General features: G+C 39.2%; 1 long non-coding RNA gene across 1 annotated transcript; it reads left to right on the forward strand.

Annotated features, from left to right (window-relative positions):
- Nucleotides 1–762: 762 nt before the first annotated feature.
- Nucleotides 763–10,084, forward strand: LOC109372968 (uncharacterized). Its single transcript, XR_002122133.1, has 3 exons — nt 763–851; nt 1,204–1,366; nt 9,991–10,084. It is a non-coding gene; the product is annotated as an uncharacterized LOC109372968 (long non-coding RNA).
- Nucleotides 10,085–12,840: the final 2,756 nt, after the last annotated feature.

Here is a 12,840-nt window from a genome sequence, read left to right on the forward strand (position 1 = left end):
ATCCCAGAGTTTGAAGATAACTGCGGTCTCTCTGCTATTCTTCCAAGAAGTCTCTAATATTTGATGTGTATTTGTACCTTCTTTGGTGATGCCATTATTATGTTGCAACAGAGCCAACTACAGAGCAATCCAAACTATTAACATGTTCTTCCTGGTCCTGGGGCTCTATAGCGTGACTGCCTCTGGACTCTTGGAGGGTAAGTAAACCCCAAACGCTAGCCCAGCCATTGGGGTTCTGTAACTTTCCCACCCCACCTCTCACCATGTCACCCAGAGCATGTATGTTTTTATCTATTTTATCTATTTCAGGTCCATGTAAAATTTCTTTTGAGAAAAAGGTTCCGTGGCTTTAAAAGTTCAAAATCCGCTCTTTTGGAGCAACGGTTCTTAAGCACTTTTTCACCTTGAAGGAAAAGAAAGGTGACATTGTCCTGCACCTGACCTACCTGTGGGCATGCCCGAAGTTGTGGCAGCACCGCTTTTCCTCCCACTGGAGAAGGCGGGAAGGCTTGCACGGGGGTGCGAGCGATGCTGCTACAGGCCTTGCCTTGAATGTCTGTATTTGTTCCTCCTCTGCGGCTAAGGTGACTGCTGCTCCCACCACTGTGATCAAGAAATGAACAGGATATATTAATATCAATTGAAACAGATACTTCTTTATTTACACAATAATTGTATCCAGATGCAGCAACTTTACCAAACCATAAAAAGCTAAGTTTGGTACTTTACAAGAATTAAAATATACCACCAGGTAACTAAGAGGAATATTTACCTTCTAGCTACTTCATGGTTTGTCACTCATCTTCAAGGCTGAATCGGCAAGTCAGCAGGCCTGAGGGGCCTGATCTAAGGTGGGTTTTCTTTCAGTTCCTTCTAAACGATGGGGTTTAAAAGAGATGAGAATCACCAAAACTTAGAGGAAGATGAGGGAACAGACAATATGTAAGATTTAGAGAAATGATTTGATGTATATTTGTTTTTAAAGCCTAATTTGTTTAAACTGTGTGTGTGTATAAGTACGTATTTAAAATATTAACTGAGGTTTTAGTCATTACCAATAACTAGTAATATGTGAAGTTTTTCAAATGAAATTGCTCAGATTACCACAATCTCTATAATCAATAATCAAACTTATAAATGAATCGAAGCAAAATCAACCATTACTAAATTTGAGGCAATGAAGCCTTTCCTTTTCCTCCCCAGGCTGACCAGATTCTTTAAGCACATTACGCAGTACTGGGGTGGGGTGTAACCCAACACCCCAGACCCAGAAAGTGTGTCTGTTGGCTCTGAGAAGCTACACAGCTTGGAGCTACAGGCAAACATCTGTGTTTTGGGCACCTCCCTGACCTACCTGGAGAGTGAGGTAAGACCTACTGGCCCCTGAATTCTCTTCATAACTTAAATGTGAAAAGGTCCATCAGGTATGTCTACAGGGTGACTTGGGTTATGGGTTATGTGGCAGGTATTTGATTTCAAATTCTTTTGTATAACTTTGAATCTTCATATAGTATCAATTCTGGGGAAAATATTGTCTACATGCCCAAAGAAAAAGAAAAGATGACCTTTTTTTTGCTGATGGAAGGATATCATGAGCTCATGGAACTCTAATTTAAAACCAACTCATTACAAATGTATCAGAAATCAAATAAATTACTTTTACATCAAAGATGGATTTCTGATACTGAAATATACATAGTTATTATAATAACATATATATTTCCCTTCCTTGCCCCCCTCCAAAAAAAATTTTTTTAAAAGACTAAGAAATTCACAGAAATAAAATATCTCCCACAATGGGAAATTAGTATGGTTAATTTTGTTGCTCTATGCAAAACTTTTCATGTAAAATTAGAGATGAAATTACACTGGCTATACTTAAATTTTAGTAATTTCATTATTCAATTTACATAAGTATATAAAGATAATTTAATTGTAATGTATATGAATTTTTAATGCTAAAAAGGTGCTTTTAGAATAAAATAGAATCTGAATTTGAAGCAACCATGGAGATCATTTTATATATTTTAAAAACCACTTTACTGAGGTATGATGGACATGCAAAAACTTGTACATATTTAATGTATATAGCTGGATGAGTTTAGAGTTAAGTGTGTATTTGAGAAACCATCACCGCAACCTATGCCACAGACATATCCATGACCTCCAAAGGTTTCCTACTGCCCTGTTTATTATGATGATAAAAACTTATATTAAGTGTACAATACAGTATTGTTAACTATAGGCACAATTCTATTATACAGTAGATCTCCAGGTCTTATTGATCCTTTATAACTGAAACTTTGTAACTTTTTACTAATCCCTCCTGTTTCCCCCTCCTCCCAGTCCTGGCATCTACCTTCTACCCTCTGCTTCTAGGAGTTTGACTATTTTAGATTCCTCATATAAATGGAGATCATTTTATATTCCCACACACAGACCTGTATCCCCTACAACCTGCAGCTCCATCCCTGCCAAACAAGCCCCAATTCAATGAAATTACAGTATAGAAATAATTAGTGACTAAAATCTGTCAGCTAATTGGCATTAACAGAATTAGGTCCCAGATTTTTGTAACTGATATGTAGTTTGGGGATGTTTCAGCATTAAAGGTGTGAGGAAAAATTCTACAACAGTCTTTATTTAGATCGAACTATCTTGTTTGAGCACTGTGAGCATGTGGGGTAGAATAATGGGGGACTGAGGCCCAGGAACTTGAGGAAAAGAAGGAATGGGAAAACGTACGAAATCCAAGGGGCAGCTGAGCCCAGCAGCTGGGACTCCAGGAGAGATTGTCAACTGGAAATGCCCCCTGATGGAGCACAGGAGGGAACCCAGGGGCAGAGATTTTGACGGGCAGCTTTCAAGTCCCTTAGCTCTTCTTATCAGCCACTGTAATCTAGTATCTGCCTATGGTAACATTGCCTTAGAACATGAAGGAAGGGGCTCTGTCTTCATTTGGGGGCTATGAAGAAGAGATAGAAGGATCAACATGGAGAATGGTGACTAGATAGCCAGTGACAATCATAAACTAAGAGGGTAAATAAAAAGTGACAAATGACAACAGGACTCCAAGGAACTCTCAAAAATAGCCAGAAGTGAAATGAGTTTCTTGTGTGCAAGCAAATGGGGGATTGCATTATTTTTATTTGGAGATTAATGGAAAGGACAATTGCAGAAGAATGGAAAATATAAGGCACTCCAGGTACACTTGGATTATCTAGTATATTCTATTCATAATTATGAGATTCCTTCTCAATTAATCTGGAGTGATATCATGATTAAGTATAACTTTCTAAAAGCCTGACATATAGCAACAACTTGTTAAAACCATTCTACCTTCTTTATTTGAGGAAGCGAAGCCAACTATCTGTAATTAGCATCTTTATCTGTTTTGTGCCTCTGTTAATCCCCAGGGAATGAGGAAAGGGAGCTCAGAGAGAGACAGAAAAGAGAACTAATATTTACTGAGCACTTAGTAAGTCCCAAGCACTTTATAAACATTGCTCACATTTAATCCATGTGACCTTCTGAAGGAGGCATTATAAATCCTGTTTAATAGATCAAGAAATTAGGGCTCAAGGTTAATTCACGTGTCCAAAATTACAGTATTTCTCATGCTTGAATAAAGAACATACCCCTATTATAAGAATCACCCAGAATATAATGTCAAATCCCTGGTTTAAAACACACTGATCTAAGATATAAGTTATGAAAGTAAAGCATCTTTCAATAATGAATTACCAGTGTAAAAAGAAAACTTTTTCATGTAAGGGTAAATAATAATTTTAAATATCATCACTGAACTGAACACACACACACACACACACACACACACACACACACACACACACACACACCACACACACCCTCAACATACAAGGACCTGAACATAATGTCCTCAGACCCCTAAGTGTCCATAGACTCTTGTGAAACATTATTCTTTTACTATCCTCTCATCACTTCAGGCATCAATATAAGGATTGATCAGTGCTCTATCATAAGTAGAATGTTAAATTGTTGGAACTCACTTTTAAGCTTACAGTCTGCAACCAGATATGAGAATCCATATTCTAATTTGCATAAAATTACAACATATAGTTGCATCTTTGCAAAGCTTTGCCAAAATGGGTTAGCCTCAGAAGATCAGAATTATGACATCCTCATACTGTGTAAGGCCATTATTTTTGGACCTGGTTTCCCCCAGGGTGCGTCCTGCTCCCATGAGCATGTTCAACTGGTTTGAACAGTCTTGAGATTTGGTTTTTCTGCCCCTCCCCCTCCCGGGTCTGCCTTGATCTAGGCTCAGTTTAAACAAACCAGTTACAGCTGGCTCTCTATATATCTTACCTTTCAAGAGCAATTTCATATACAAATTCCAGGGTTCAACTCACATGATACAAACTTAAGTCTAAGAACAAATGGGCCCCTTCTGGCAGGAATTTTCTTTATCCCAGAAACTGTGTCAACCACTTCAACACAGATGTGATTTGGCAGCTTTCCAGGACTCCAATCCGATCCCTCTTTGCACTGCTCGAGATAGATATCACACAGCTAAAAGCAAAAGATACAAGCACAGATGGAAAATACATTGTGTAAATCAAGCACCAGATCACAAGCAATGCTTTCTTCTTAGGAATTCAACCTTTTATCTTATTGAATTTCTTTTGTAAACACTCATTAATAATTTTTTAAAGATCTATGACACCTACAGGTTAAATCCCATTAAACATCAAAAGGGGAGAACTGTTTCTGACTGGGAACCCAGCTCCTTTCCCAACTGGGATTTCATTTTCTCCCCTTTTAGACAACATAATTAAGTCAAGTGGATTCAAGGACCTGATCTATTAGTGAATATTGAATTACAGAGAAACTACGTGAACTAATCTAGAGAACTCTTTTTAATGAGCACTCACTGTCTTGTCAAGAACTACGCTAGCTAGGTGCTTTACTTACCTGTCTCACTGAATGCTTGGTAGCCCTGTGAGGTAGCCCTATTACTATGCAACACTAAAGGCTACCTTTTCACCTAGACAACCAAATACTCAGGGTGCTGAGGCCTCTGGAACGTCTCTGTTAGAGGGCCTTGAGAGCCACCATAAGGGGAAATTATGGACTTGTCTCAAAACTGTGCAGAGCAAGCACATTGTTTTCAGATTAAAGATTCAGCTGTAGTTTGGAGAGTCACTGAAAGTGCTGTGGAAGGGCCCAGTGACATCCTCCCCCGGAACCAGGCTGACCTGCTTCTGTCATATTGCTCTGTGCTAAAAGGGAGGACCAGCGGGGTGGGAGGACAAGCATCGTGGATCTTGGGTAACTACAAGAGTGAAAATATATAATAAAAATGCATGTGATGAGTCATGAAAAGGAGTTAGGGGGAGGTCTAAATCGTATTTTTCCAATAGGAAAGAGCTAATCCCGAAACTGTAAAGACCTAAGGTTTGTATAGCAACACAAAAACAGTGGTTCACAGCTCCCCAACAGTATGTTTTCAGTTGCTTTCTCTGCATAACTGAAGGACTGGCCTTCTGATTTAGGTCTTTTCCATCTAAAATGTCTAAACATGCCAGTTCAAATATATGATGTCAGCAAAAAATGAAATCCAAGCAGTATATATTTTTTTCTCTCACTACTACTACGAGCTGAGCCAGCTGCTCTCATGGGCCCACACTGACAGGGGAACTGGAAGCAGGCAGTGTGCGCGAGAGGAGTGGAGTCAAGCAAGGCTCACACAGGCCTGCAGACGCCATCGCTGGCTTACACGTTGCATTGATTCATATGCTAGCACTAGAACCCTCCCTAAATGATTAAAACTGAGAAAAGAGTTTGGGTTACACACGATTCTTTGACCTCTATCTAGGGAAAAGAATGAATATTACATCAGTCCTATATGGCATATCTCCTCTCTTCTTGTAAACCTGGGAGAGCAATTTGCACCCAAAACAACTCCACCGCCCCACCCCATGCCCCTGAAAAAGAACTCAAAGCTAATATGTTTCTTCCCCTCCCTCATTCCTAACAGAGATCTAAACAATAAATTTGTTTTCCAGTATCCAAGTACTGACTATTAAGTTAGTTAAGAAAGATCAAACAGACAGAATGTGTTTTCCCCTTAATACTAAACTCCAGCCAGTGACAGTTGTTGTGGGTCCAGGGAGCGTTTGTTTTTCACCAGTGTGAGTGCTATCTGGGACATGTCACTGGAGGTGTGAGATAGTGAAAGTCCCAAGCTGGCTGGAAGGCCGAAGCATGCAAGGCCGTATCTCCTCTGTGCTTTCTACCAGCCACAGCTCCACTTCCTGCAATTCTTTCCTAATGTGCTTCTTTGTTGTTTTGCTAATGTCCACCAAAAATGTCAAGATTGTTTGCTATCTCAAATCCCAAAACATCCATGACCTTGATCAGAACACACATGACTTCTAAAAGGGAAATGGCAGGATGGATGGCAAACTTTTTTATACAGTCTTTTCTTCCCAGAGAAAACTATCATAGCTATCTGGAAAGAGCTCCTCAAAAAATGTAATGCTTTATTAGGGAGTCAGATAATTAAAATTTGAATGAGGCTCAGTTAAATCAGTTGACAAACATCAAGTTCACCACTTCTGGGTTGAATTAGAAATTAGATTCCTACCATCCCTTCCCCTTTCCCCCTTCTTTTCACATATGAGCCAATAGTAAAATAAGAAACTTACAAATGCTTATCTCCTGAAGCAAATTGTCAAGTACAGTTTTAACTTTCATCAGAAAAGGGAGGCAAATCTGATGTGAGAAAGATGAGGCTGCTGCCCACTTAGAAATAAAATACATTATTAAGTCAGGAGGTGGGCCTAGAAAAGATACTGAAGTGTCCATATTTTGTGGACTTAGTTCCCTGTGTCTGGTCTGCATTTTCCGACACACTTGATAGCAGCCCATCCTGTCTGCCCAGCTCCTGGGGAGGCATGTACCAGTTTCCTGCAAAACACTCAGTCCTCTCCAGTGCCACCTCGGTAGGGACCATGGAAGAAAGTTTCAGTCAATGCCACTATTGGGTAAGTTTGAGTAAATGCGTTAATCTCATGAAGTGTGCTTTGAAGATAAGAGTCTTATCTTTAATTATGGAATAAAAGGCTTTTCCATTATTAAAAGAACTTCAGGCCTCTTTGTACAGGTTTGGGACTGTGGTGAGGGTATAGGCAGAGAGTTTCCTATACTACTCTCAAGACTGATTTCTATAATTAGGTTTAGATCCAGACTCAGCAATGGCAGTGAGTCTGTAGAAACACGACCCATACAATCTGTGTTTGAGAGACTTTTCTGTGTTTGTGACACTTGTACTTTGTAAGCTCCATTTCCCTGGCAGAGTAAAAACAACTATTGTGAATTGCTTTTTCTTAAAAATAATAATAGTAAAGCATTTAGCCAAAACGCTATCACAGCCATCAGCCTCACAGCAACCCGTGAGATGCACAGAGCTGGCCTTGTTTCCCCATTCTGCAGAGTGGGAAATCAATGCCACAGAAGCTAAGGACCGTGGGCAAAGAACTTAAGTAGTCTCAGCATTCTTTCCTTTTCTCCAGTGGGCCCCAAACATGACATCGGAATCAGGTTCCCAGGTCCCACTGCTGAAAGGTCTGGAATAGGCCTGGGACTCTGCATGTTTGTAAAGAGTTCCCCAGGGATTCTGGTGCTCAGACAGGTTTGCCCTAATGAGATAAAAAGCAGGCAGGTACATGGAGGACACAGCACGGCGTTTCCTGAGATCACTCCTCACTCAGCTCTCTGTTCAATCAGATGGGGTCCTCAATGAAACAGAACTAGAGAATCCAAGCTTGGGGAAAGAACAGAAAACTGAAGATTAATTCCAAATGTATAGTCTAGAGTGCTATCTACACAAACACTGATTTAGATCCCCTAGCACACCAAGAGAGGGGTGCAGAGCTGCTGCTCATCATGTCGATCCCTCATGAGTGTAGGGCTACACCGTACAAAAGCACGCTCTCTGCTGCATTTCCAAGTTTTGGATCTTTTTCCTCACAAGGGTTGTTGGCAGGGAGCAAGGACTCTGGAAGAGGCAACAGCGGCAAAGGGAGGGCTCTGGCTGCATCACTGGTGGAAGGGATCTCTGTCAGTGGCAGAGGACAAGAGGGGAGGCCTTCCGGTACACAAGGACTTCTTATGTCAGGTGTTCTCCAAGGAAACACTATAATTAACATTGGCAATGGTGATGAGTCATGGGGTGGGGGTGGGGGGGTGCTTCATGAATAAAGAGGACACCAAAGGCTCCTGTGGATTACATACCAGAATAATTGCGTTTATTAAAATGGTTTGGTTGATTAAATACCCTTGCTATGTGTCTGATGCCACACAAATCTTACTACCTTTTAATTACTTATTTAGGCTTCTATTCCTTTCTAGAAGTTGAAAGCATTTTTCTTTCTCAGCTCTTCAGTTTTGGAAATTCTTAAAAATTAGTTTGTTTGCCTTTAAGTCCTGTAGTTCAAGGACAAAGCACCAGAATTCCAACACTATCTGTTTTAAAAGTGCCATTGTAACTTTATTATCCTAGAACAAAAGTGTTGTTATTTTTAGGAAGTCATATTTTTCAGGACATCAAAATGAAATGAATATTTATCTTCTAAGATTGTTATCTTCTGTTACCGTCTGCTACAGGGAATGGATTAGATGACCTCTAGGGTCCCTTTATGTAATTTTAGTCCCAGGATTCTATATTAACTAGATTTCCCAAATGGTCATATAACACATTTCAGTGACAGATCATTAAAATTCTACTTTGAGGCAAATTTTAGCAATTCACCTTTTAAATTTCTGTATCAACACATTAAAAATATAAAATATGTGCTAAGAATATTTACGACACTCTGCCCACTAAATTATGGGCACCTTAAGAGCTGGGAAGCTGGGATCTTGTTATCTTGTGCACATGTTAAGTCTAACACAGTGCTTAGTATATAGTAGCTGCTTAATAAATACTTTTTATTGAATTAATGAGTATTAAGTTAAATACCCAGAGATAGAGATTCTGATTTAAAAACTTAGTAATATTGTGTTGATCTCCCAAAAAAATGAAAACCACTCTATGAGAATATTGGGAAAATGGTCATATAAAAAATTATCATTTCCCATTTGAGAACAGTTAATATTTTAAAATATGAAAAAGACAGAAAACAGAATCCCTTGCTATTAATTGGGTATATCACAGGTAAAGCAACAACTCATATATTATTGACAGGATTAGAAGTGTGTAGTATTCTTCTCCAAGATGTTTCTACAGCATCTTTCAGAGTATCTCAATTCTTTTTTACTATATTCATATCTCATTCCCTTCTAGTCATTATCTGCAACTACCACAAAATGATGAAGCTGTTCGTTGTTCTGTTGTTTTTGTTGCCAAAAAGTACGAAGTAATTTCTAAGCTTTCTGGTCAAGTTTTTGGAAAACATTTTATTCTCCTCTTTTAAAGCTATTTAAGCTCTGTTTCAATGTGTTTTCAAGTGTGTGTCTATTGGAGAGCCCTTTTAAAAGTAAAAGCAGATGGTAAAAGAGTTCTTTGTTTGAGACCAAACTATAAAACTGCTAGAAGTCTAACTGTGGTTAAGTAAAATAACAAAATTTCATGTTAAAACTGACATACAGGAAAATTATTTCACCTTGTTTGGAAAAGGACTGTCAGAATTCATATTAATGGGCACACGCAGTTTAATTATAATCTACTTTTTTTTTTTTTTGCTTAGAGCAGGGATTGAGGGAAAATGCATTTTGGTAGCTATAAAAAAGTTCCTTATCCAAGGGCCGGCCGAATGGCTCAGTTGGTTAAGAGCTCGCTCAAGAGTTTGAGCTCTGAGCAACAGCGGTTCGAGGCCAGCCCGAGCTGAGCAGCCGCTAAGCTGCCAATAGGTAGCAGGATGGCTCAGCTAAAAAAAAAAAAAAAAAAAAAAAAAAAAAGTTCCTTATCCATACAATTAATAAATGCTATTTCTATCTTTCAAGACACTGTTGTTCCAGGCGCTGATAACAACTCTTGAACCAGATACACAAGTTCCCAGCTTGAAGACTTACAGCCCAGCAGCTGAGACAGACAATAAACAAGTAAGCAAACAAATCAAGAATATTGTTACAAATTGTAGTCAGTAACATGAAGGCAATAAACAGGGTTTGTGATAAGCAGTAGGAGGGAGAGGGGCCATTTTAGATAGGTTCTTCAGGAAAATCCTCTCTGAACAGCTGTATTCATTAGAACTCTTTATGTTATAAATAACAACAACAAGAACTGGCTTAAACAATAAAGAGAATTTATTGATATCTGGGACTAGGTCTACCTTCCTGCAGGGTTTGGTCTCACACATCAAAGTAATTTCAGAAGATCTTCCTCAGCGTGCCTCTCATCCCTGCTTTCCTCACTGATGAAGTCATCCACAGGCTCCACAGTCAATACTCTCCACTCCTTAACCCCCCCCCATACCCGCCCACCACACACAAATAGACTCCCATTCATGAGAATAACTACTACCCTACAATCTAGGGAAAGAAGAAGGTCTCTTCCAAAAGCTCTCAATGAGTAGAAAGGAACTTTTCTTTCTCAGGAACCCCAATAAATGTTTTCTCACATCTCCTTGGTTCTGACTGGGTTACAGGTCTATCCGTGGTCATGGTAATAAAATACTCATATGCTTATTGGCTCAAGTCCATCAGGACCACACCTGGAGCTGGACAAAGGGGCCATCCCACCTAAACCACATGCTTAAAAAGGGGTAAAGAGTGGAACTCTAGAGGAAAATTGGGTCACTCTTTTACCAAAAGAAGGATGGATGATTGTTGGGTGAAAAGCAACAGATGCCTCTATAAGGAGATGACATGTAAACTGAAAGCTGAAGAAGCCAGCCACGTGATAAGCCAGTGAGGTAGGGTTCCATGCACCGGAAACCGCAAGTGAAAAGATCCAAGGCAGAAAACAACTTGGCATGTTCAAGGAACAAATAAGCATAGGTATTTATAAAACAGATCATTTCTAAGCTCTGTTAATTTAACCAAGAACTCTTTTCTAACCACAAAAAGACTGAATGGAAACACGTCAATTCTAGGGTAACCTGTATACCTCGGGTCTGCTTTCCCCTATTCAGATATTTTTCCTTTTATAGTAAATTGGTTCACATGAACTATTTCAATAATATAAGGCCATAGTATGGCACACATGGTATAACTAAATAATTCTGTATAAATTTCATATTTGATAGTTATTCAGGCAAAAATTAAGGACTGTCTTAATGACATCCCAAATTCTTATTTTAGATGTATGTCAGTACTACATCCTTTTTTTTCATCAAGAGTAGAAAGTATTTATGTAGCAATCTGAAGTTTTAACCAAATTTCCAGCTGCTTGTTTCTTTTGCATGCTGCAGTTACTAAGTGATTGAAGGATTATACTGTTGTGCACTAAAATTACTCGTCACATGACTTCCTTGTACATTATGTGAAGGAAATTCATTCAAAATGGACCCCAGAACTGACTAGAGAGAAAGGCAGACCCATGCCCAGAGCTTCAAAAGCTTACTGTGTGCCAAGCATCAATGCTGTGGATATATAATGTGGAAAGTTTTTTCCTCAAGTGGTGTAGGACTGGGAGCATTCTAGAGGGTCAGATAGCTTTGCCTGAGGGGACTTAGCACTGCCTCCAAGAGATGGCAGACAAGAAGTTTAACTGGACTGCTGCTCCTCTATGTTTTCCGGTTTTTGTTTTTGTTTTAAGATGGCATTGCCACAAATGGCAAAATGACAATATTTAAGGCAGGAGGTGGGTACTAAGAATTCATTATATATTTCCTCTGATGTGTATGTTTAAAATGTTTCATAATAAAAAATTAAAACAATGAAAAGGTATATATGTCTCTTGATGAAAGGGAAACAGAGTCAATTGGTTTTAATTTAGGAATAATATAAAAGCTAAAGAAAAGTTGCATGAATGTATATAAACCCATGACCCAGATTGCCCACTTTTAACCATTTGTCCCTTGGACTCCCTTGCTCACTAGTCCTTTCTTTCTCTCTCTCTATCCAGATAGATGGATAAATATGTTTTCTTTTTCAAACATTCAAGAGTATGTTGCATATATCAAAGCTCTTTACCTATAAATACTACAGTTCCCATATGGTTAAACAAGATATTCTTCTAGGTATACACAGTACACATAAACTACAATAAATTGAACATTGCTACAAAATTTTATCTACTATTAAAATCTTGTCAATCTACACAATTATGTCCATGAAGGCATTTTCTTTCCCATCTAGAACATGATGAAGTAGGGTACCCTGATTTGTTTTTCATGTCTCTAGACATCACCACAAAATTGTCAGAATCATGAATCAGCCACTGTGCCTGGGTCATCCCCATTCCGTGAGCCCCCATGTCCCCAACCAGGCCCTACCAGCGTGGGTGAAGAAGGCAAGTCCCTCAGGCCACCCTCTCCACTGTTCCAGGCTTTACCCTTAGGGATGCATTTCATCAAGTCAGCAAGGAAGTTTTTCCCCTGAGAAAGAAAATTTCTATCAAAGAAATGTTTCTGTACAATTAGAGAAAATTCATTAGACCACATGCTACCTTATCCTCTGAAGATGATGGTCTCTGTTTGCTGTTTTGCATTACCATGGACATTTATCCTTTTCACATATATTTGCTCTTCTAATAGCTGAGTGCTCTCATCTGTTGGTGCTATATTTGGGTGTTGTTTAGGGAATCTCAGAAGTTGGGGCTCAGAGGAAGGAAGGGTTCCTCTTCAGTCCTTACTGAGTGCCTGTTTTAGCTTCTCAGAGGTGACCAGGAGCTGGGAAGGAGGCTGACAT

Source organism: Hipposideros armiger, unplaced genomic scaffold, assembly GCF_001890085.2.
Source record: "Hipposideros armiger isolate ML-2016 unplaced genomic scaffold, ASM189008v1 scaffold_680, whole genome shotgun sequence".
NCBI classification, from domain to species: domain Eukaryota; kingdom Metazoa; phylum Chordata; class Mammalia; order Chiroptera; family Hipposideridae; genus Hipposideros; species Hipposideros armiger.